Consider the following 26186-nt stretch of genomic DNA (forward strand, 5'->3'; position numbering starts at 1 on the left):
CCGCTGCTCCCAGTGGCTCGACGCCACGTCCGTCAACATTCCAGCACCGCCCTTCTCCTCTCCCTTTCCCTCACCGCTCGCCTTCCCAACCAAGCCTGGTTGCGCGGGCGCTGGTTTCCCAGCGTTGGGGTGACGTCAGACATTCTGGTGTCCATATAAGGAGATGATTAGAGCCGGGCTGCCGGGATAGTGGCCGCGGCAGCAAAGTATGAGGGGGTGGTGGTATTCCCGCGTTCCGCCTCTCTCACGCCCCGGCGGCGGCAGAAGTTTGGGCTGTTGGGCTGAGGCGACGTCGCCTTGCAGCGTGCTCTGTGGACAGGTATAACTGGGAAGGGGGTGGCCGAGGGGAGATGGCATCTCTCCACCTTTTCCCCCCCCCCCCCGGTCCCTAGTAGCCCTATTGGGGAGCGCTGTCTGTAACGCTAAGGGTACCCGTTTCCCCTTGCGGCTCTCTCCCCGCGGTCTTCACCGCAGAACGCCCGCTGCCAGCCTAGCTCAGTCCGCCCTGGGCGCGGTCCTAACCGCTTCCGGCCCCCCAAGAAGTGGCTAGAGGCGGTGGAGGCCGCTGCGCAAGGAGCGCTTTCCGTCTGCGCTCCGCCCGAGGGAGAAAGGGGAGGGTGGGGCGACGTCTCCGTCGTCCCGTTCCCTGTCAGCCGTCCTTAGGCTGCAGGAGACGTGACGGGACAGCGGCCGCCGCCCTGCTAGTGTTCCGTCGGGAGGGTTGTCAGGCTTGGGGTCAGTGCCGGGCGTTGGCAGGCGCTGGGGCGGCAGCGGCCTTGCGAGGGGAGAGTGAGTCCCCGTGTACGGTTCTTACCGTACGGTCTGGTGATAAAAGCAACACTGCCGTGGGAGCTCATTTGAATACATTTAGAGGAGCGTCATTGTTTTGGAGAACGCGTACAAGCCTTAGTCGCAGCGTGACAAATTCTGCCTGTCCCGTAGTACTAATGCTAAGCGCGACTGCCGGTGGCTGCTCCTCAGGGAGTGCAGTGCCGTGGCCCCGCTGCTGGGCAGCGAGAGGGTGCCCGCCTTCGGCAGCCCTCTACCTGTTTCCGGTGGTCAGCGGCCCGCTGCCCCAACGTTTCAGCCTTGCTGTTTGTGAGGGCGCCTGCAAAAGTGTGGGCTCGTGTGAGCACTACCCTGTCTGCCTGTGCAGTGTCTCTTGTGACTCGGGGAGTACCCAAAATAATAAAGCATCTGAGTAAGGGGTTACAGGATTCTGGTCTGTTCTGCTTCCTTTCCTTGATAACACGAAAACAGAATCAAATGTGGAAAATCGTTACTGGCTTTTAGATGTTGTTGTCCTGGTGCTGCTGTTTTAAAGCCGTAAGTCAATGTTCCTGTCAGACCAGCGTTCACTCCTAAGTATTTCAAAGCAGGCTGTGCCTTCCTATGTAATGTTTGAACACCGCCAGCCCTACAAGAGATACAAGGACACACAAGAAGATCTGCACAAGGATCTGTCTTTTTAACTTCTAGTGCTGGTGTCGTTGTTGGAGCTACAGGATACTTACAAGTCTTAGACCCAAAGAGATAAGTGCAACAGCTTTTTGCAGGATCAGATATGTTTGCAGCATCTTTAGCTCAGAATTATTTTGTGGCTGTTCTCTTTTAGTATGCTGGGAATTGCATTTAGGTGTGTGCATTTATCGAACCTGCAATGTTACAAGCTCCATGTTGTACAACCCAGTTTTCTTTGGAAAGAGGTATAGCTGTAGGCTTGATAACACCTAATCGGATTATGTCATTGGTGTTCAAAACATACTTAAAATATCAGTCTCTGAGTGGTAACCAGTGTATTAAGTCATGTGAATAATGCTCTATCAGAGTATATTATGTTGTTAGTTGTTGGCTATATAGAATTGTAGTTACTGTTTCTAGTAGATGCATTTTCAGTAGTACCTCTTCTGTATTTTATGGGTCAGTAGCAACGAGCACATGTTAAAAATCCTTCTGGGTAGTAATGTGCAGCAGCTGGGCAATCAAAAAAAAAACAACAGTTAGCCTATATTGTGAAATAATAATCTGCTGAATTCTGTTTTGTGCAAGTATGCAAACCTAAAAACCCATGTGTTTAGTAATTTGTGGGACTTGCATGTTCTCTGATTAAAAATAATTGTCCTGAGATTTGGTATACTGAATTCTGGATGAAATACACATGTGTGTGCATATGTCTTAAAGTGTTATCTGATCATTATAAAAGGCTGCCTTGGTGGCTTTAATAGGTATAGTTACTCCAGGCAAAATTAAATATAGAGCAGAAGGACAGATTCAGTGCTTTCTGAATAGCTACTTATCTGCTGGACCAAAATATATATATTTGTAGGGATGCTGGTGTTAGAGTTTATTTCAGTATTTGGGATATATTGGTGTCATTTTTGCCAATGCAAAAATCTTTTTTATTGTGCATCCTGCTGTACTGCAGGCCCATCACTGAAATCCCCTGCCTGCTATTGGTGTGGCTACCTAATTTTTGAAGCCACATCCAGCAAAATGCCACGTGGTTAACAGCAGTATATGCAGAATTGTGTTGTTGTTTTTTTTAATAACACTTTTATAGTGTTTTCTCTTTGCAGTGTTCAGACATGCCACATTGATGTTATATGAGTAACAGCTTTGCAGCAGATAGTTTTTTGGGTTTTTTTTCTAAATTAGTTTACTCTGCCTTTTACACTATTCAATCTGTAATTATATATTAATTATGCTGCTGTTGGGAGATTGCTTCTCCAGTTTATAGCATTTCAATAACTCTCCAGGTCCCAACATACGGTTAGAAGGTCATAGTATTTTCCCTTTGTTGAACCCCAAATCCATGAATTCTTTTGTCTTCTTCCAGTATGGTATTATATATGCAACAGTGATTCCCCACTGAGGAGGGAAAAAAAATGCTGTACACACTTTCCTTTCCACACACTCAAAATCTTAGTATTGTTAAGAAGCAGTATCTGTTGTTAGCATGACAGTGGTATCTAGCATGCGTCTTGAATAAGTTCGAAGTGGTTAGAATGAAAGGAATGGCTTTTAAGACTCTCTGTTCATGTTTTTTATTATTTCATAAGAATTTAGGTGAGTTAAACACATTTCTGCAGAAAACAAAATTCTCTGACTTTAGTGCCCTAATATCTTACTGTCCAAGGCAATCAGTTAGTAAATAGTCATTTTATCATACATAATGAAGTCTTTTAATGAAACAAAGAAGTGTTCTCTCTTTACTTCCAGTGAAGTCAATGAGGTGTACTAATACAGAAGTAATGGCCTTTGGTAGACAAAAGAACGCTGTACTTATGCCTGTACTTGTAAGTAGTAACTTCCGCAGTAACTTTCACAGAATTCTCTGTCCCATGGTCCATGTGCTTGTCACTGCAGCGGCAAGCAACAGGAACAGTGCGGCAGAACTATTTTCAAAGAGCTTAATGAAGTCATCTGTAATTATAAGGGAACTTGCTTGTATCAATACTTCATTGAATGGTATGTCTGGTTAGCTCTAAGCACAAACCAATTTTACAGTAGTTGTTTTCAGTATTAGGTGCGACAGCAAAAGCACTTGGCTGTGATTAATCACTTTTCCCTGGAATGACTTGATGTTGTTCCTGACTGCACCAACTTCTAACTTTTCTGGGTAACACCTGATTAGCTGCCTGAGAAAGTTTACAGCAATTCCATATTCTTATACTGCATAAACTCAATCCCATTACTGTCTTGATCTTAGAAGATTTAAGCATATGTTAAAATTTAAATATTATAATCTCTTTTTATCACCTTTTGGAGGATTTGAGGCTACTGTTGCTCAGTGGACACAGCCTGTAAGGTCAATGGATTCTGCACTTTGCTCTTCAGGAAGCAATAGATGATTTGAGTTAAAAAAAAAAAATAGTTGTTTCCATGGAAATGTCTGCCTTAAACATAAATTTTAAATTTGCCCTGGTTTTGTTGCAGGATGGTATTTACTATATTGAGAGCTCGAGCGTGTAGGTGACTGGCACGGAAGGAATATGTTTCACGTCCGAGAAATGACAACCTAGGGGAAAGAAAGAATTAGGAAGAAGCTGTGCGTAGTGTAACTCCGCCATTATCGTCTGTCAGTATGTCTTGCTGTTATAAAGGTGACGTCCACCGTCAGTCTAGGTTAGGTTCTGTTTAGTTCTGCGTCATGTCTGCCTGTATTCTAAGAACTGCAAGGAGACCAACAAAGATTGGAAAGCTGGAATCACAATTGTCATCCACCTCCTGAATACAAACTTGGTTTCATCACACGATGTTTCTTAGCTCCTAGAAGCCCACCCGTAGGTGTGTTGTGTTGTTAAACCATAGTGGGGCTTGGATCTGCAGAGAACGCTGCTTCCAATTCATTCTCCTTCAAGAGGTTTCTTGCCAGAGGTTCTGCACAGCTGTGTAGCATCTACTGGAAAACCCAAAAGTGCAAATGTAGTTTATTTTCTCATCTTAAGTACTGTGACAACTGAAGGTCTTTAATCTCGAAGACTTTTTCACTCCCCACAGACTCTTCATGTCTTAGATAATTATCTTATTTAGCATGCATACTAAAGATTTTCAACTTGGTATTGGTAGATGTAGGAGTTATTTGGCCACTTAGTGGTCGTTTAAGCAATACTTCAAGAAGAAATTGCTTGATAGCAACAAATTTCTGTATATGTTTATTAACTCTGTTCATATACAGTGGAGATATCCACAAAATAAATCACATAAGCACACTTTTGAGTCTCTTATCTGTGTCATATTAATTAATTCTTCTTGATTAAAACTCTCCTAGTGTCCCTGACCTCAGAGAAGCTCCAAGTAATTACAGTGGTGAAAGAACATTAACACAAAAAGACTTCTCTCCTCCTACGCTGAGACCTGAGCTTGCAGTTATTCTCACGTAAGTGGACCTAATGTGAAAATTCGGACTTGCAGAAAATTCAGTTGGAGTCACTGTAAGATTGCTCTGTGAATGTATACATTTTGTTCTCTGTTCCTCATAAAAATGCAGTGATGTCACAGAAAGAACAGTGTGTATTCAACACTGTACCTCACATAGATTTAAAGACTGTTTGGACTGTAGTGAGACTTTTATCCTGTTCCAAAGGGAAGAATTCAAAATTACACTTATCCATGCAACACTGAGCTTAAAAAAAAACAAAGTCCTGACACATTATATCCATAAGATTTGGTTTAGAACCTTTTTTAAAGTGTACTGAAAACATCCTCTGTCTCTTAGTCTTCTGTATAACTAATTTCATAGCTAGTAAGAATTAAATTGTGAATTTCACACGTAGAGAAGATCCCTGTGCTTTGTCTTACTTTGCCATAGAGGTCAAATGTTAGTGGATCAATTTTTTTACCCCATTACACAAATGAGATTACCCATGTGAGTATTCAGAAATAGGAATGAGAGGTTCATAGACCTGTTGTAAAGGAGCTTAGCTATAAACTAAGCTATTAAAATATTTTCAAATCATTCCTATGAATGTATATTCCATATGATATCACTTATTCAGTATGCTGACAGAAAAAATGCCACTTCATAAACAAAAAAAAATTTTTTTTTGAAAGTAGCAGATGTTTGGATTCTGCTATCTTGGAGCTGCTGGAAGATGAGAAGCGAAAATCAATCTTGCTGCAGATGCCCTAAAATTTCAGGAGTGAAATGAAGTCCCCTTTAGGTTTTGGGCTCTCTGCAGAGAAGAATGCTGCTGATGCCAGGCAGCAGTATTTTCCGTTCAAGCGTGTCATTCTTTACTGTTGCATACTGTGTCAGCATTGTTAATTAAATGTGGTACATAGTAGTATAGTGTGTGCCAAACTGCTGCCAAATGAGGGTCAACAGCCCCAGCATTCTCAAACTGTGCAAAGCATGCTGCACTGGTGGAACGTTTTCTCCTGAAATAACTTTCTCTGTTCGTTACAGTTTCCTTCACAAAGCAGTTAGCCAAGCCTATACTCACATTTTTCACTCGTACTGCATTTGATTTACATCAGCTGAAGGAAACAGTAATGTGCAACAGTGACTCTGGAATTTAAACAGAAACCCGCAAGGGATCTCCACACTGCAGGCTGACTTCCAAATAAGGAAGCAGAGAAGCAGCCTTAGTAGCCTGGGAAGCCATCCTTGGCACAGCAAGGGACAAAACAATTTCTTGGAATTTGTTCAGAAAGGTAACTGCTGTAATACTTTAGTCAGAGTACAGGAATTAAATACAAATACTGTGATAGCAGGAACAAGTATTGCTGAGTGTGAAGTGTCTAGGGCCCAAACAATGAAAGTGCAGCTAATTTGTTTAAATTCTCTTTTTCAGGATGTAATACTGCACTTAGCCCAGATCCAGTTGTGTATTCATACTCTGCCAGTACCAGTCTGTTTGGTTTTCAGATTTATCAGAAAGACTTACAAGAACACTTGTGAACAGATTAGTGGGGCTTACTACCAGGTCTGATTGAAATTCTGCCAGAACAGCCTTCCTCAACAGAACTAAATACAGTGATATTTACACTCTGCGTTCTGCAAGTCCTTATTCAAAGACATAGTAAGAATTTTAAATATGCATTTAACATAGGGAAGACCTTTTTTAAAAGCCTCAAGAAAGCAGAGGATCAACAGATTCTAGCTACTAGCTGGTAGATCCATTTGTTTAGCTGTTGCAGGTTTTTGAGGCTTCTGACCTCCGTATGTAATGGTAGCTGCACATCAGCCAGGCACATGGAGAAGCAGTAGCCTACAGGCCAAAGGAGTACAGAGCTAAATCAACAATTGCAAGTCTGACAGAGTGGAGGGCTGCAAAGTGGTTCATTTTTTTAGTGAGCTGCTGTTTACAGACTGCTTTGTGAGTGGTACCCTTATTGGCAGCATTATAGACAAGGTTCAGGATCTGAAGATAAATCTGTCTTTTAGAAACAAAGAAAATGGATCCAATGTCTTCTAAATTGAAATGACATTAGAAAAGCCAGCCTATGGAGGTAGACTTTTTATAAAGGAAAATCATTTGTAGGCTGCTTTCCCTTGTGAAGGAGCTGTGAATTTGCCTAGAATAGCTCAAGCAAGAGTGGATGTGGAAGAAATAGGCTGCTTGTTGTCCTGGGAGACTTCATTAAAGTGAAAGTGGAGGAAAAACGTTTCTTGTTCTTCTTTTCAAATTACCTAAAGGAAATATCCTGTGTTCTTTTGGAAAAGGAGATTTGATTGCGCTGCCTCAAACTTCCAAAACTGCTTCTGCTCTCAGAACAACTAAATTTTATTTTCTTTAGGATGGTATGTTATGGTGGTATATATGAAAGTGTATTATTTATATCTCATTGGCTAAAAGCATCTACATTTCTCTCTACAGGTTTTAAGCAACTTCTTCTGTCTCTTCAAGCCTCTAGCACTGAAATCAAAATAAAGATGCTGTGTAGACGTTGTAATAGGAAGGACTCCTAAATTTCAGATCTCTCAAATTAGGATTGAAATGTTAAAGTTGAGTCATAGTGATTCAGCTGCTGTGCCATCAGTGAAAGATTTAGAAGTGGTACTAAATTACACCATTAGCTTTCAGAGCAGTACAAAAGAGGAAATGTTGCAACTTTGATAAAATTGTTGCTGTCTCTTCTAACTACAGAAACGTTGTACCTTATTCTGTAAGAAGATGTTGTTTTGGCTGCTGTTTGAAAGATGTGTTTTACTCCTTGAAAGGCCTAAACCCTCACGTCTGATTTGGTTCTGCTATTCACCTACCATCTTGGTACATCATCACAAAATCTGAAAATCAATTTGCAATGATGTGGAAGACTTTCCGTTGTAATACATGCTTCCACTGCTCAGGCTTTAGTTACAGCATTGAAAGATAAATAAGAAGTCTATATATAGCTGTAAATGACAGAATAAGGGGTTCTGAGTGTTAAGTGCTTGTAAGTTCAGTAGAGACATTCACAATGTATGATCATAAAAAGATACTGATTTCAGAAGTTTATATGGAACAAAGTTCAAGTAAAAAATGTTCAGAAGCTATTTGAACAAATCCACAGTAGATAATCCCATTAGGGTCTGTTAAACACAGAGGAACTCTTTCCGGCCTACAAAGGTTCTCAGCTTTAGATTTTTTCCTCTGGCCATGGGTACTCTGGGAATTTTTACTTCATTCTTGCCTCCCTTCCTCCCTTTTATACTCTTTCATAGGCACCTATTTTAACCGCTGTCAGAGCTGGCATAGTATGCTAGATGGCACACATGGCCTGACTCTGCATTGCTATGTTGTTCTTGTAAAATTATTCTGCTCTAACTCTTCAAATCAAGAAAGAAGGACCAAAACTGGTGTCAGGGTAATGAGAAGCATCAGGGCAATTATGTCCTGTGCAGAAGGAACTCGTTATCTGCTGTTATTTCCTCTTTTCTGTGTGACTGAGCTTTTCTTCTGCTAGAATTAACTTGTCTCTGTTACAACAGAGATACATATTGTATAAACACAGCACTATTCCTATTTCAAGATTAGTGATATCATGAAGGAAAAGAGAATGCATGCTGCATCATCATGTCCTGACCCTAGGGACAACTGTGGACACAGTGATCTGAGAGTCCCGGCTGCAGGTCAGGTCATGGAATGGGCTCGCATAGAATCATAGAATCAGAGAAACAACCAGGTTGGAAGAGACCTCCAAGATCATCGAGTCCAACCTAGCACCCAGCCCTAACCAATCAACTAGACCATGGCACTGAGTGCCTCATCCAGTCTTTTCTTGAAGACCCCCAGGGACGGTGCCTCCACCACCTCCCTGGGCAGCCCATTCCAATGGGAAATGACTCTCTCTGTGAAGAACTTCTTCCTAATATCCAGCCTATACCTACCCTGGCACAACTTGAGACTGTGTCCCCTTGTTCCATTGCTGGTTGCCTGGGAGAAGAGGCCACCCCCCACCTGGCTACAATGCCCCTTCAGGTAGTTGTAGACAGTAATAAGATCACCCCTGAACCTCCTCTTCTCCAGGCTAAACAGGCCCAGCTCCCTCAACCTCTCCTCATAGGATTTGTGCTCCAGGCCCCTCACCAGCTTCGTTGCCCTTCTCTGAACATGTTCCAGCACCTCAACATCTTTCTTGAATTGAGGGACCCAGAACTGGACACAGTACTCAAGGTGTGGCCTGACCAGTGCTGAGTACAGGGGCAGAATAACCTCCCTTGTCCTACTGGCCACCCTGTTCCTGATGCAGGCCAGGATGCCATTGGCTCTCTTGGCCACCTGGGCACACTGCTGGCTCATCTTCAGCTTACTATCTATCAGTGCCCCCAGGTCCCTTTCCTCCTGGCTGCTCTCCAGCCACTCAGTCCCCAGCCTATAGCGCTGCTTGGGGTTGTTGTGGCCAAAGTGCAGAACCCTGCACTTGGCCTTGTTAAATCTCATCCCATTGGCCTCTGCCCACCCATCCAGCCTGTCCAGGTCTCTCTGCAGGGCTCTCCTACCTTCCAACAGATCCACACCTGCTCCTAGCTTGGGGTCATCTGCAAACTTACTGATGCTGGACTCAATCCCCTCGTCCAGGTCATCAATAAAGATCATCCAGTCATGAGGCAGAGACAACAAACTTCTCACTGTCATGCATGCTTTTAACGTTCAAAATTTGAGCTGTAGCAAAAAAAAAGTGCATGTACTCTTTTGTATACTCCTTTGCACCTTCTAAACATACTTAGGAGGCTGTAATTGGGAGTAAACTCGTGTTATCTCTTTTATACACAGAAGGAAGCCTGGAAACAGCAAATGTGTTTTCTTTCCTGTTTCTATCCCTCTCAGACACAGCCTAAAATTTCCATGTGTCTTTAATTAGGTTTTCATTTCTCTTGCAGTCTGGGAAAGAGGGCAGAGAGAACGTAATGCAATAGTAACCTGGGGAAAATTAGATCTGAAAATGAGGTAAAGAAGGCAGACTCTGAACAAAGAACTGAGACAGCATGAAATTCTCTTTTGGGAAAATCATGAGCATTCTACGTGCAGGACTTCTTTGGGTATGTAAGAGTTTTCATGAAAGGAGGACAATATTTTATTTTGTCCATGAAGTGCCAGTCAGCATAGACTTCCTTTGAGCAAGGGAAACGTACTTTCTGTATTTTATTTTCAACACAGTAAATAAAAGAGAGGAGGAATATGGGTTTAAACTGAGGCAAAACGTTTTAAGAAATCCCCCCCACATCTGAGTTGATAGAGTTCGTGCATCCATAGCACAAACCCCTTGGGATGTCAGCTGCCTTCATCTCCTGTAGGAAACCTCTGCAGTTTTCAGGAAGAGTTAAAAATAATATTGCTAAGTGTATTTCCAAATGAGACTATCAGCAGGGAAGGCCTTACACTGTGGTAGCTGCTGTCAGTAAGGCTCTGTACAGACAATGCATTTCAGAAAGCTAGTTGTGGTTTCTGATGGCTACAAAATGTATCACTTGGGCACAGTTTCCTTTCAGATCTTGCAGACGAAAAAATTCTGGACATAGCACAGTAATCTTCTTCCTTCTAGCTGCCTAGCTACAAAATGCGAGATCAACATCATTTTAATGTCTGAAGTACAAAGAGAATTATGGTTCATGAATTTACATGGCTCAAACCCTGAAAATTCCCTTCAAATGCTTATGGAAAGGGCTCCAACAGTCTGTAGACAGCTTTGATTGCATGTCACATGTCCAATGCCAAGGTGAACTATCAATGTTAATTGCCAATGACATGAAGTAAACCTGCCAGTGCAAGAAGAGAAGGCATTGCATGAGGGCTTTCATACATGCTATGCAAAGGAAACATTATTATGTCCACGACCCTAATCAGCTGGAGAAGAAAACAGGTAACATGGTTTTTGGATTTGTGGATTTGTCTTTGCAGATAGATTTTACTGAAGAATAATTATGTGCCATTCCACAATAGCAAACAAGCATTATTTCTCTTATTTAAAAAAAACAAGCAAACAAAAAAGCCCAAACAACCAAACATAGATAGCATAAGTTTGGGTGCTTTTTTAAGGAATACTAATATCACAGATGACCTGTGGCACAGCCTTTAATAGTGGATGCAAGAAAGTAAGCTCAGAGCAGCTGTATGATGAGAGGACTGTGGCCTGTGTGTTGAAATCTTGCTGATCAGACTGAAACTCTGCAATGGTCTGCACCACTGTCAAGGGAAGGAGGAAGTGTAAATGCTCTGTCACGGCTGCTGCCTTTATTCTGTCTCCATCACCCACAAAATGGGAAGGAGTAGAGTTGTGAACTGGTCTTGACCTTAGCTTGAGTCTCTATTTGCTCTTTTCTTCTCTTAAAACTGAAAAAAACCCAACCAACCAAAAAACCCCACCACCTCCACCCCACCTAATCCACAAACATCGCAGTGTGCGAAATCTTCATAGCTTAGGTTCTTCTCAGGGTGTCTCCCATCCATGGTGGGGGCTTCATAAAGGCAACAACTTCTGAGGCCCAGGAGTATGAAAAGAAGGAGTGTGGACATGTAGGGACCAGGGAGAGAACTCCCCAGTAAGTGCAGTACTGTAACAACAACAGGTGCCAGAGACTAAGGGTCGAGGTGTCTTGTCACAGAAGAGCTATGTAAAGAATCTTGCACAGCACCTGCCTATAGTGTCCAAGGCTTGGTTATTTTGAGATAACATCTGAAGCTGCCAGTATATATTAAAAAAAACAAAGAGGGGGTGGGGGGGGAAGAAGAAATTAGAAAAGAAGGTAACAGTGATAAAGATGACATTTATTTGTAAAGCGTCATTTAGAAAGATTCAACTCTGGGACAAGCTGAGACAAAAATGGACTCTTAAGGAAGGAAGTACCCATTATAAAATAATTGGACTTTTACTAATAATAAAATAACTTGAAAGTACATAATATTTTAAATGGTGATAATGGCCTTTGAGTCCGTAATAAAGCATGTTAAATATTCTCAAGTGACAGTTTACTTTCAGTACATTTAAATGTACGGATGCTGCATATTCCAGGGCGTTGACCATGCAGCTTATAGTACTGCAGAATGGAGATCTGTGCTTCTTCCCTCTATAGCCAGTATGTGATTGTCCCACCCCACTTAGAATCAAATGAGTTTTGTTTCTTACTCCTCCACTGTTTCCCATTTGCTTTCTGTAGGATGAATGTCAAGCAAGGTAATACGTGGGAAACAAGGCATCACTGACCCCTTGGCCTGCAAAACTGAAGATGGCAGCTGACACCTTAGACGTTTACTGTTTTGCTGTCACTCTTTGCTGCAGTCAAAATACAGCTTTTACAGTGAGAAGAGGTAATCTGACACTACTGCTAATGGTACTGCAAACGTCTCCGTATGTGTGTAATGCACCAGAGTTTTGTGAAAATCTGCTCCTCTTTTTCCTGTTTTTTCTATTTTTTTTCTCTTTTTTTTCCCAAGTAGCACCCTACAGCCCCACTGAGTTCAGACTTTTCAGTATTCCAGAGGCAGATAATGTACTTCACATGTGAGAAACAGAAAGTACTTCCTATCTGTGTTTTCCTAGCAGCAAAAATACTTACACAGACTTTTCACAGGAAGATAGCAAATATCATATATATTAGACGACTTACCTTCCAAGACCGGTAAGATTGTGCCCGGGCCTGACACTTTCAGAAGGTGTAACAAACCCCACTTAGGAATTCTCACCTAAGATAGGAGAATGGGTTTTGATCACTTTTTTTTTTTTTTTTTCACCTTGGTAATGTGGCAGTGAATTTCTCCTCTGAATTTTCCTGTACCCTGAAAGGTTTAGCAAGTATATTTCTGTCATGAAATAGTACATGCTGGGTCATAATTTAGATGCATGCATTCCACTACCTGTAAAATTCCCACCAGGGTCCCCTTTTCCACAGGTTGTGTGATTCTTGTACTGGTAACATGACATTCAGAAGTATCTGGACTTACAGAACTGCTGAGCTTGCATAACTCCTGCTGTAGTCTGTGGGAACTACAGGTACAGCACAGAAGGATTTGGCATTATCAGCAGTGAATTGTCCTACGTTTTTGACACAAAAATTACTGTTTTTAAATAACTGAAAATGTTGTTGAGTGCTAATAGTAATCAGTTTATCTGTTGGTGGATTGATCTCCCTATTTATGGATGTTCTGTTTTCTTTGCAAGTAGTGGTATTGCTTGCATTTATTGACATTCTTTTCAAGTTCATTCAGCGCTACGTATTTTTCAAGGGATAACTTAGATGTGAGCTAATGAGGTTGGCATAGAGTAAGTCCTTATTTTAGAAAAGGAACTGAGACTATTTAAAAATAAACATATTTTTGCTTCTTTAATATGCCTGGAAATTACTAAGTCATATTTTTAGACTTAGTTTGTAGACAGCTTAGTCTGATGACTTTTGGAACCCCTTGAAAGCACCGCTTCTGTGTGCTTTTCTTTTGCATGGTTTGACATGAACACAGTACTTGCACAACCCACTGTTAATGCACTCACATGTGTTACGAGGTCAGCTCAGTGTTAGCTTCCCAGTGTAATGGTTTTAGCCAGTAGTGTTAGATACAGCACTGAGTTAGCATCTGATTACATTGGTTGGTTATCTTCTGCTGATTCTGGATGTTCTGTTAATTCTTTTAACTTCTCTGGCCCCGGTAGTATACACAGCTGAGAATCCATTCTCTTGAATTCTTAACTTTACGTGTTAGATTGCAGGTAGGGGTGATACGGCACTACTTATCTCTTGGCAGTCTCTTTTCCTCTGTGCTCCTGTTCTTGACATGTTTGACATAGTCACAGCTTCCTTACGTGGGGATGACTTATTTACGCTATGCAAACTACTATTGTAAGACTTCTGGATGATTCTTAAATGCTTAAAGGAATTTCCAAGCACGTGGGAGAAAACTTAATACGAGCTACTAGCTGTACATAACGAACGTGGGGAAAAAGCAGAGCTTGTACCGACGTAACTTCTATGTAAGCTATGATTTTGCACAGCTTTCTTAACTATTTAGCCCAAATTTGTAGAATTTTATCCAAATCCTGAGCATAGACATCTTTGCTGAAATCCTTGTCTCATTGAATGAAGTAGAACTCACACAGATTTTTTTACAGAGCAAGGAATTTACTCCTTAACTTCAAAGAACATAGGTGACTTGTAAAAAAATCAACAAAGCCCAAAGAAACCAACCCACAAACCAAAAAAGAGCCCTCCTATTGGAGCATTCCCTGTGCTTTTCATTTTTAAGGCATTTGCAGAATTAATGCAACAGAATTGTATGTTTAAGTTATGTGCATATTATTTCCAAACACATTCAGTCTAGACATAAACTCTTGACAGTCCAGAGGTGCTCCTGGCCATTGCAAAGGAAGCTGTGAAGCACAGCAGGAGCTGCCCTTGGATTGTGTACAAAAACACTTTGACCATTACTTCATTTAGGACTAAAATTCTGTTTAAAACTAAATCTGACTTCTTGCACCAAATAAATTGCTTCTGCTATACAAGTTCCAGGTGCTCATTTAATTACAGATGTGGTCAACAATGTTTAACCACAATAAGTAGTGATGTGGTAAAACATAGTGCACAGTTTCTTCTAGTTCACCCTTTGCAGTAAAGTATTTAGTAAACTGCATGAGGTACCTTTGTGAAGCACCACAAAGAAACAAGTCATACATGGGAGGCTTTATAACTATGATGGAAGCTGGAGAATATCTGTTCAGTCAGGAGCATTGACAAGTTTTAACATTTCCCAGAACATCTTCTAGAGTTTCTAGAGCTTACAGATGCACTGGGAGATGACAGGCTGCTCATGAGGGCTTCTGAGAGAGAATTTATCTAGCCTGTGAGATTCCAACATGCCTTTTGGTAACAATGTTTTACTACTATTACAAAACTGCTATTAGTGTTCTCCTGAGAGGTGAGCATATCCACTTGGTTATGTTTAAACCACTGATCAGAAGTGCTTCAGCTTCAGTTAGAGGCAGTACCATCCATTTGCTAACAATTTATAGAGTTATCACAACCTACAGAGTAGAGCTGTTCCTGGCAGATCAGTTATCCCTTCTCTGCTAGTAATTCTAGGAATAGTCTGCACACTTCATGCAGGACAATATCAATTTTCTATTTGCTGAAGAACTGGGCATCCCAAGTAGCATAGGGCAACGGTTTAAAACTGAGAGAAGGTAGATTCAAATTAGTAACTACAAAGAAAATCTTTACTGTGAAGGTAAAGTGTACTGTGAGGGTAAGAGTTTGCCCAAAGAAGTTGTGGATGCTCTTTCCCTGGGAGTGTTCAAAGCCAGGCTGGATAGAGCTTTGAGCAAGCTGGTCTAGTGGAAGGTGCCCCTTCCTACCCATGGCAGAGGAGGTGGAACAAGCTGATCATTAAGGTCTTTTCAAAGCCAAACTATTGTATGATTCTGTGAAGAAAACTGCTTTCATTACATCCATTCAAGTAATTTTCTAATTCCCACTAACTCAGTATTCAACATTACTGACTCTAAAACTTTTAAAGTCTCCTTTTTGCCTTACTATTTCTACTAATAGAGCACCAGTTCTTGATTTCTTTAGGTATTTAATGCTCTACAAACTGCTAAATGAATATCTATAATTCCTGTATCTATCCAGGGAGAAAAGGTCAGAAACAGGGTGCACTGATTCAGTCCCAGAAAGCAGTTTGTGTTACAACACTTAATTACAACAGTGCATGACTTTTAAATAACTGACTTTTGTCCCCATTAAATGTGCTAGCTTGTTAGTATTCAGTGTGCCTTGGGCTAGCCCTCATCAGTGGCTGGTGCAGGCCTAGGAAGGGATTCAGAATTTTCCACTATTTAATGGCAGATATTTTTGTAGTGTGGGTAACATCTGTAAATCTGTTGCAAAGGAAGCTACTGGCATTCTGGTTGCTTCTGAAACTTCTGCTTGCTCCTAGGAAATACCTGCTACAGCCTGGGAAATTAGATTTTCAGAGAAGGATGTTGTCATTCATAAATATGAATCCTGCTTCTGCTGACGTTCTTTTGTTTATCTGGGACCTTGAAGGCTCTGCAGTGCTTCCCTTACTGAGAACTGTCAGAGAAGCTGTATCACCTTTTCCATCTTCAGTTTAAAGCAGTACGATGGCAGAAAGCTAATGGCTAAACCGAGGAGGGAGGCAGCCAGGCTGGATGGGCAGGGAGATCCCAAAGGAATTAAATGTTAAAAAAGAGGGTGTATCGCCTTTGGAAAAGAGGGGAGGTGTCCCAGGAAGAGTTCAAGGGTGTTGCTAGGTCATGTAGGAACAAAATTAGAGAGGCAAAAGCCCATTTAGAACTTCGGCTGCCACTGCTGGTAAGGAGAATAAAAAATGTTTCTATAAATATATGAATGGCAAGAGAAGGGCCAAGGACAACCTCCAGTCCTTATTAGATAGAGAGGGGAATAGAGTGACAAAGGATGAGGAAAAGGCAGAGGTGCTTGACACCTTCTTTGCCTCAATCTTCAATAGTGGGACAGGTTGTCTCCAGCACAGCTGGACTCCTGAGCTGGCAGCTGAGCTGGCCAAGCTGCTCTCCATCATTTATCAACAGTCCTGGCTCACTGGAGAGGTCCCTAAAACTGGAAGCTGGCCAATGTGATACCCATCTACAAGAAGGGCCAGAGGGAGGAACTGGGAAATTACAGAGCTGTCAGCCTGACCTCAATGCCAGGCAAGGTCATGGAACAGGTCACCTTGAGTGCCATCACACAGCACCTACAGGATGGCTGGGCTGCCCAGGGAGGTGGTGGAGTCACCACCCCTGGAGGTGTTCAAGAAAAGACTGGATGGGGCATTTAGTGCCATGGTCTCTTGGCTAGGGCTGGGTGCTAGGTTGGACTGGATGATCTTGGAGGTCTCTTCCAACCTGGCTGATTCTGTGACTCTGTATAACCAGTCAACTTTTTATGTTTTCTGAAAATATTTCTTTGAAGTGTTAGGTCATTTAAAGATTAAGGACAGTTCATAGTTTCTAAAGTACTGTTTTAAAGTATATTTTGATTCTGAGGAGGGATTATGAAATGGCTTTGGAACACACTGTGTTTGCTTGTTGATAGCTATCTCCAATCTTATCTGCTTATGTAAAAATGCTATTTCTGCTATCTCAATATGAATAAAATGCTCTTTCTGACAAGTAATGCTACAAATTCTGATTAGAAAGTGAAAGCCAGGGACATTTTTTCCCTGTCTATTAATTCCTTGCAGTAAAGAGCTCGAGTACATTAGGAAAGAAGCAACATGAGAACTTCTGTAAAGACTGTCTAGTTGAAGGCCTGGTAGACAGTTGGAAGCCAGAATAAGAGCAGTTCCCCAGAGAGACACTGAGTGTGCAGGAATGAAAACACAAGATGCTGATGTCTGTTACCAGTGTTCACAAACATGGTTTGGAATATTCCTTCAAAGAAACGAGCAAACAAACGTACAAACCACTCAAAACCAACCAACCAAACCAATACGAAAAAAGCAAAAAACCAAACCAACAACAACAAAAAAAACCCAAACAAAAAAAAACAACCAATCAGAGAAAACCCAAACAAACAAAAAACCCAGATGTGCTTGGGTTTTAACCAGCTCTTTCAGAAGCAAACACGCTCTTCGTGTAGTGACCTGGTTTAACACAACCCACTCTCACAAGCCCCTGTCCCCAACACAAATAGAAGGCAAATGAATGCAAGAAAAGACTTCAGGGCCTTGGGGAGATTACTTGAGGGTTTGAGAGCACAAATGGTCATCTCCTCAATCCCTCCAGTGACAGCAAGTGATACTGAAGGGAAAAGGAAATTCCATGCAATTAATACATAGCTTAGAGAATGGTGCCATCAACAGAACTTTGGGAGGTTTGACCATGGGGAAGTGTTCTTGGCACCAAATCTACTGCGCCACTTAGCCATACACAAGTGGGGCCGAATGGGCTGCATCCAGTGGTGCTGAAGGAGTTGGCAGATGTGCTCACCAAGCCACTATCCATTATTTACTAGACGTCCTGGCTAACTGGAGAGCTGCCAGCGGGCTGGTGGATAGCAAATGTAATGCCTGTCTACAAGAAGGGCAAAAAGGAAACTGTAGACCTGTCAGTCTGACCTTGGTACCAGGGAAGGTCATGGAGCAGGTCATCTCAAATGCCATCATATGTGATAAAGACAACAAGCAGGGGATTGGGCTGAGTCAGCATGGGTTTTTGAGAGGCAGGTCCTGCCTGACCAACCTGATCATAGAATCATAGAATAGAATCATAGAATCAACCAGGTTGGAAGAGACCTCCAAGATCATCGAGTCCAACCTATCACCCAGCCCTAGCCAGTCAACTAGACCATGGCACTGAGTGCCTCATCCAGTCTTTTCTTGAAGATCTCCTTTTCTGACAAGATAACCCAGCTACTGAAAGGCTGTCGATGTTATATTCCTAGACTTTTGAAAAGCCTTTGACACTGTTCCCCACAAGATTCTTGTAGGTAAATTGGCTACTCCTGGCTTGGCTGAGCACACTGTCTCCTGGACAAAGCACTGCTGGACAGCAGGGCCCAGGGAGCGGTGGTCAATGGACTTAAATCCAGTTGGCGGCCGGGCACTAGCGGTGATCCTCTGTGATCTGTGTTGGGACCACTTCTTTTTAACACCTTTATTCGTGACCTTGATTCAGGCATAGAGAGTTTCATCAGTAAGTTTGCAGATGACACCAAGTTAGGTGGCAGTGTTGATTTGAATAAGGGTGGAGAGGCTCTTCAGAGGGACTTGGATAGGCCAGATCAGTGGGCCAAATTTAATGGGATAAGTTTCAACAAGGCCAAATGCCAGACCCTGCATTTGGGTCACAACAACCCTAAGCAATGCCACAGGCTTGGGGCAGTGTGGCTAGAGAGCTGCCTGGCAGAAAGGCATCTGGGGATTGTAATATACAGGCAGGTGAATATGAGCCAGCAGTGTGCCCAGGTGGTCACTAGGCATTCTGGCCGCCTGGCATCCACGAGGCCAGTGGCATCCTGGCTTGTATTAAAAATGCTGTGGCCAGCAAGAGTAGGGAGGTGATTGTTCCCTCGTGCTTGGCTTTGGTGAGGCCATACCTCGAGTATTGTGTTCAGTTTTGAGCAGTGCAATACAAGAGAGATGTGGAGGTGCTGGAGCAGGTCCAGAGGAGGGCAAGGAAGCTGGTGAAGGGCCTAGAGAATAAATCTTATGAGGAGCGACTGAGGGAGCTGGGGCTGTTTAGTTTGAAAAAGAGGAGGCTGAGGGGACACCTCATTGCTTTCTACAACTACCTGAAGGGATGTTGTGGAGAGGCTGCTGCTGGTCTTTTCTCATGGGTAATTGGAGACACAACAAGGGAGGATGGCCTCAAGCCAAGGCTGGGTGGGTTTAGACTGGACATTAAGAAAAAGTTTTTCCCGGAGAGAGTGGTCAGGGACTGGAATGAGCTGCCCAGGGAGATGATTGAGTTACCAACCCTAGATGTGTTCAGGGGTCATGTGGATGTGGTGCGTAGGGATATGGTTTAAGGTGAATCTTGTAGAATAGGGGTATAGGTTGGACTTGGTGATCCTGAGGGTCTTTTCCAAGCTGGATGATCCTGTGATTCTGTACCATCCTGGATTGAGATAAGGAGTTTACTGACATTAATAAAATGCACAATTACCTTAGACTATGTGAAAAAAAAGTGGTGCAGAATGCAGAAGCAGCAGCAGAAGCCAGTGATAAAACAGTTCCCCCCAACCCAAGAGACAGAAAAGACCAAGACCCCAAATTTGGAAACTGAAAGCAGCAACCAGCACAGGAAGCCCTTCATGTTACAGTCTGAACTTCAAGCCCCGTGTTACTTTGCCAGCACTATAATTTCGATGCTGTTGTGATGGCAGCATGGTATTGATTATCATCAGCAGATTGAACTCAACTCACCACATACAGAAAGAACCAGGTGTCTTTTGCTTAGAAAATTAGCTGCAGTGGATTCAAACACAAACTGAGCCCAGTCTCTGGCTTGAAACTGTCTGAAGCAGAGCATCATCGATGAGAAGGCTGTTGTAATTTAAGTTTCACAGAATGCTGTTATTATTTGGAATGCCTACCTTACCACAGTCTTCAGAACAATCACTTGTTCTAGCAATATGTGCAGACAACTCACCAAAGGGTTTCTTCCAGATTTCTAGCAAGTGTAGTGCATGTTTGTGGCAAGCTTCCTCTTCCTCAAGACCACCAGCTGTTGCAGCAACATGATACACTGGAGTTGCTAGAACTGTTCCGTGTTTCCACACATGTAAATCCACACTAGCAGTAATGCCCAAACTAAAACTCAGAAATAGTAAGGCTGATGAAGATTGCTATAAACCAACATCAAATTCAGTTTCATAGCAACTAAAGCTATGAGGTTTTGACCAGCAATTTTTTTTGTTTGGGTATTTTTGGGTTGGTTTGAGTTTTCTTGTTCATTTTGTTTGTTGCTGGAGTTGTTTGGGTTTTTTTTTTCTTTCACAGAAAAAAATATATTTGGGATCTTGTAGAATCCAATCCTAACTTTTCATCCTACTGAGTGAACTATGAAAATACTTTCTGCAATCTAAAATAAGACACATGGACCGGAAGCATAAAGCTGCTGGCGTTATGTAAGAAACCATAGGCAGATTCAATGTTCCATGAGGCTTTTTGGATTGTTTACTTGGGGAGACCTCAATTTCTGTTGCTTTGTCAGTGTCAGCCACACAAGAAGGAAATTCACTGAAGTATGATAGCTGCATGGAGAGGAATCCCTTCTCTCCCCTCTGTTTCACTCAGCTGTTACTGGCTGTATAACTGGCACACACACAAATGATTGCTCCTGCCTCTGAGAAAATCCTGTTGAAGATACTAAAATTTCAGTTTGCTTCTATTTTTCTGATGACAAAAATATGCTTCTTGCATCTGTCTCAGGCCAGTCTATTAAAGAAGCTTCATTGGGGTTTGCCATGTTGACATCAGTCACAGCTTCTGCCTGTTACAGTGGTTGCAGATTGTTTCTTATTTTGGAGGAGAACATGGGAGGTGAGGAAATGAGACATCTCTTAACAATTGCTATGTAAGTATGCCTTTGTTGGTACAGTGACCAGAATTCTTGAGGGCAACTCAGGAACTCACTTTGATTCACAAAACTTGGCACCACACGACCCATCAGTAGGCCACAGAACTTATGTGGTGCTAAGACCTTGTACTGGCTCTGTACAAGTCGTGAACATCAGCACTCCTGCTGTGTATGAGGCTGAGCAAGTGTTGATGAGGCCATACCGCTAGTAGGGAGCGACACGGGGAGTGAGGCTTGAGCCCGTGTACTGGTGCAGTCTCCTTTGTCATGGTGTATCTTCCAAACTGTCAGCAGCAAAGCTGTCCTCCATCTACTTTCTTCACTGAATTCCATGCTGCTAAACTGTGCTCTGTCTAGTGTTTTTCTTGATTCTTGCTGTTGTACACTGCTGGAAACTTTCTTCAGCTGTCAGACTCCTAAGATGATAAGTACTTCTTCCAGTCTCCAGCCCTACTGTATCCTCTTTAATACAGAATATTTTATGTCAAACCCAAACCATTTTCAATTACCTTTCACAGAATCACAAACTGGTTTGGGTTCGAAGGGGCCTTCAAGATCACCTAGTCCAGATCTCACTAAATGAATGGTTATATATTGCCATGGCTCCTTTTCGGTGTATATCCAGTTAATTATCTGCAGTGTCATCAGGGCAGGAGCAGGACCTCATCATGCAGCGTTTATCTGTACTGCACCTTTTTTTCTGGTTCTTGCTAGATCTCAGTTAGTGCAAATTACTCAAAATACTGCAGTTACCTTGTCTGTCTTACCTCTCAGTGGTAATGGTAATTTCTGCTTTAAGCAGAATCATTGCCCTGAGTGTGTTCCCTGGTACGTAACAGCTCTGATTTTATGACCCCAGTAACCAAAAAAGTTTAATTCAGACAGGTTTGACTCAAGAAATTCTCAAATGTTATGACATAATAACCTCAACTAAATGAAGTAATTAAAAAAAAAAAAAGTTATTTCAATTAAAAAAAAAGAAGCTGACAAAAGTTTGAAAAGACAGGTAGGAGCTGGGAGCATGGTACAGGAAACAGCTGATTTTGACTATTGGTTCAGGAATAAGCTTTCTGCTGAGTTCGATATGATGATTTACTTTCATGGGGGCTAGGGCAGTAGGAATATTATTTAATAAATAAGGTCTTCCTATATATCCATTCTCTTCCCCCACCTCTGCCTCAAAATCTTTCACAAAGCTACTGCAGGCAACTTGAGAACAGCCTGAGAGCAAAACTTGCAACGTAAGAACACATGAGTAAATCCCCCAGCGACCAGCAAATGTGACTCTCCCAGTGATCGTGACTGTGATCTTGTGACCAGCGGAAGGGAGAAGCATAGCTTGAAGATTGCTAAGATGTCTTGTAGACTGACACAAATATTTTCTTGTCTTCCAGAGAGCAGAGCCTGCTGCTTCTATTCAGTGATGTCTTCCTCAGAGAGACTTGTTTCTTCAGTTTATTCTGCCAACGTTCCTTTCAGGTAAAATTGAAATCCCGTGAGTCCATGTTTTTGTGGTCTGTTTTCAGCTCTGGCACTGATATCTGTCTATTATCAGACAAGTCTGAGCTTTCCCAGCTGGAACAGGTTTAATATTTACACATCTCGGAGCAATGAGTCACATATTGGTTCTGTCCAGTAAGGCATATAGAGTTCATCATGAAATACAGAGTTATTTCCAGGCAGGGCCTCTCTCTGGAAAATGTTAACAGGTGGAAACCCTAGCAGATAAATTAACGTCTGCTCACCAAGAGAGGCTTATTTTTACTGCCATCCTGAGTTTGGTGACTGCAAGTGTACCATGCAATGATACACAGAAAGCATTTAAAGTTAGAATTACCTGGACCTGTCCCTCCCCTATTTTTAAAGCAGAGGAGGCAAAGAGTCTGATGATGTGTGTATATTTGTGTATCCATAGCACCAAGAGAAGGAGATTATTTGACTTCTAGGCACAGAATTAATTTGGTCATGCAGACTGAAAGAACAGGATCATGAATAGAGGACACTCAATACCATGGACTCCATCAAAATAAATGTACAGAATCATTTTACATGAAAATGTGGCTTGTCTTTGTGGGGTGACTGATCACCATAAGTTTACAGCCAGGTGAACATACCTAGAATCTTTATATGCTAATACATGAGAAGATATCTAAGGCAACTTCTCTCTCTCTCTCTCTCTCTTTTTTTTTAACTGGGGGAAATATTATTTGTTTGTAGCTTCTCAGAAAATCTGTGTCTTTTCCCCAGTCTCTACCTTTATTGTTTACCCTTGGAGAAACATACCTCCCCATGAAACAGAAGATTTTCTATGCAGAAGGTCAAACTGGTAACTGCATGTAATACTTTTGTCTGCTGGCTGAGATTTGACACTTGTGGGATTTTCACTGAGCCTGAGGGGATGGGCAGTGACCTGCATACTCTGCACTGGCCCAGCAGCTCTGGTCATGGCTCTTAGCATGGCTCATAGTAGCTGCATTGCCTTTGATACCACTGTGCTCAAATCCTTGAGACCCACCACTGCCCTCTGTGCATGTAGAACAGTGGTGTCTTACAAAAGCACGATGCATTCCCACAGTGTTCCTGGCAGAAAGGAGTCCAGCTTTATCTGGGCTCAGTTTTATGCATTTTGTACAAAAGAAAGCCTATGACAGCTGTGTAAAATGATGTCTCATTATGCTATAAACAGAGCTTAAGTTTAGGGCTAGGGAATTCAGTGGTGAGTCACCTGACCTCTCCTCCTGCTTACTGAATATATTACATGTTTTTAGAAAATTCTCCACTAGTAATACTATAAAAATCTGATTTTATTTATGGATTGCATTGCCTATCCATAACTGAAAAAAGAGAGGTTGTGGTCCCCATGTGCTCTTTTATCCAGACCACTAATAACACATATTTTAGGACAAATGTTCTGTGTATTTTCATTGATAGGTCTTTTCTGAAACACCCAGTATGAATGCTAAATAGAGGCATGTTTCTGATGTGTATCTGTTCTCTAGAAACGGGCTGAGAGCCACAGACTTGCTTCCAGTTAACCACCAAAGCTTCTTTTAATTTGATGACCTAAGTTGCTGTTGAATTTGGATGAACTCAGACAAGTTTCTATGTGTCTGTCTTTCATTGCTAATCCTTTGAGCTATTCAGTCCTTTAAAATCCTCTCCTTCTAGTCTTCAAAAGGCTACGTCTCTATCCAGACACTTTCAGTGTTCTGCTTCCAGAATTTAATGCATTTCAAGGTTCTGCCTGTATTTCAGATGATACCAATAACTGCTTAATTCACTAAAATACATTGCCTGCATATTTTAATATGATACATTCTAGGAAAAGACATTAGGCATGTAGTCAGGTTATCTGATGTCTTGCTTTAAAAAATTCTCCACCAACAAAACATGATAAAATCTCCTTTCAAGAAGGTAGGCAGAAAATCATGTCATAATTTTGAAAGTAACATATGAGAGGTTGGAATACAAGACAATAGCATTGGAATGGAGTAACATGCCTGAGTTCATAATAGTCAATGTTCATATAAATGAGCTTTCAGACAGGAGAAGAGAATTTCCTGTTGTGGGCTCTCACAGACAGAACACATTTTGGCACTGCAGCCTTCTTTCTAAACCTGGGTACTTGGAGGGGTCAGTCACACTGGAGAGAAGTGCACGTTCCCCTAGGCAAGCTACTTCAAACTCTGAAGTGTCTAAAACTCTGGAAATTACTTCCCTGATGGTGAATCTTTTGGTTTCTATTTTCAGTTCTTAGTTAGTGTCAAGTTGAAGCCAAGACCTTTAATGCCAAGATCTTTAACAGCCAAGGACATGTATCATTTAAAAAAAGTGTAAGTATGAAATCAATAACCTAGTGATTATTAAATCTGTGAAGCTCTGCAGCAGTGCTTAGTATCTTCTGAGAAAAGATTTTCTCCCCTCTAAGCTTGTGACTTCAATTGAGATGATGGTCATTAACTCAGGTAAATTTTAAGAAACATAGATGGTGACATAAAAGGGATTTTGGTTTGGCTTGGGTTTTGGTCGGTTGTTTGGTTAGTTGGTTGATTTGGTTTGTTTTGGTTGTCTGGTTTGGGTGTAGTTACAATCAATCACATCACAGAACACAGTATGTCTTCATTATATCCTCAACAGCAGAAGTTGCCATCTTTTATCAAACTAATTACAACTTGAAGCTACTCATGGAAATTGATCTTAGAGTAACTTCTTAAGGTCATAGCAGAGAGTCAAATGTAGTCAGTCGTTCTGCACAATGGAACCTTGTAGACGCAGAGAATCTAAAGTTGTCTGAACTTGTCAGCATAGGAAGCTCTGTGCTTTAGTGTGAAATAAAAATGTTCATAGCTACTGTGATCAGTAGGAGATAGAGGATACTTATTTTTTTATGAACTTCAGAAAGCATTTTAACAGGCACTCATCTAAGTGCTGTACTCATCTGATAAGGTGACATGGTCGTAGTGTCTACTGTCCTAATGTCATATTGAGTTGCTTGGCAAGCATATTCCTACCTCTTACCATATACTAAAAAGGTATCAGGAAATGCTGTACTCAAAAATGGAGAGGCAGTTCAACCTTCAACAAGGTAGGGGTGCCTTTTTTCTCAAGGATTTAAACCTTAACCTTCTGGAAGCTCCAGAAAGAACCTGATTGAACATGGAGTTTATTTAGTTTAAAACCCATTCCAAGTGCCCCTACTACTACATTATGCTAAATCTGATGCTTACAAATGTGAAAGCTATATTTTACATCCTGAAACAATCATCTGTGCTTGCTGTCAGTCCTGTCATAAAGGTCTATGCTAAAGATCTTGACACTTTCCTCCCTGCAAAGCACAGTCTTTTAAATAACGGGTTAGTTTAAAGCATGCAGGTTAGAAAGAGATGTCTGAGAAGCAGAGCCTGAACACCCCAGTGGTTTTTTCTGTCTGATTGTGCCTTACGCCACAAACTTTAGCAGAATGCTCCCACGTATCACAAAGCCTCCCTTGCACAGAAGAAAAGGGAACGGTCTTGTTTCCATGCGCTCTAGGGGGCTCGCTGAAACACCCCTGTGCTGCCCTGCCGTGATAGTGCCCTGGAAGCAGCCCAACTGAGCGGAACGTCGGATTCGTTCCAGGCGCTGCTGGCTACGCGCATGTTGTAGGACTAACTTGCAAGGAATGTTCCCCTTGGCAGGCAGTCTTCTCCTGGCACCAGCGCCGAACTGCA

At 42.0% G+C, this 26186-nt stretch overlaps 1 long non-coding RNA gene across 3 annotated transcripts; it reads left to right on the forward strand.

The window, feature by feature from the left end:
• Positions 1–172: 172 nt before the first annotated feature.
• On the forward strand, positions 173–24791 carry LOC135176399 (uncharacterized). 3 transcript variants are annotated; one of them, XR_010302638.1, is made up of 5 exons: positions 173–319; positions 4772–4879; positions 12083–12233; positions 22371–22455; positions 24727–24791. It is a non-coding gene; the product is annotated as an uncharacterized LOC135176399 (long non-coding RNA). The 3 variants fall into 3 exon arrangements; XR_010302637.1 differs by lacking the exons at positions 22371–22455; positions 24727–24791 and adding an exon at positions 17136–18117; XR_010302639.1 differs by lacking the exons at positions 22371–22455; positions 24727–24791 and adding an exon at positions 12815–13211.
• The last annotated feature ends 1395 nt before the right edge of the window (positions 24792–26186 follow it).

This window comes from Pogoniulus pusillus, chromosome 6 (genome assembly GCF_015220805.1).
Source record: "Pogoniulus pusillus isolate bPogPus1 chromosome 6, bPogPus1.pri, whole genome shotgun sequence".
Classification (NCBI taxonomy): domain Eukaryota; kingdom Metazoa; phylum Chordata; class Aves; order Piciformes; family Lybiidae; genus Pogoniulus; species Pogoniulus pusillus.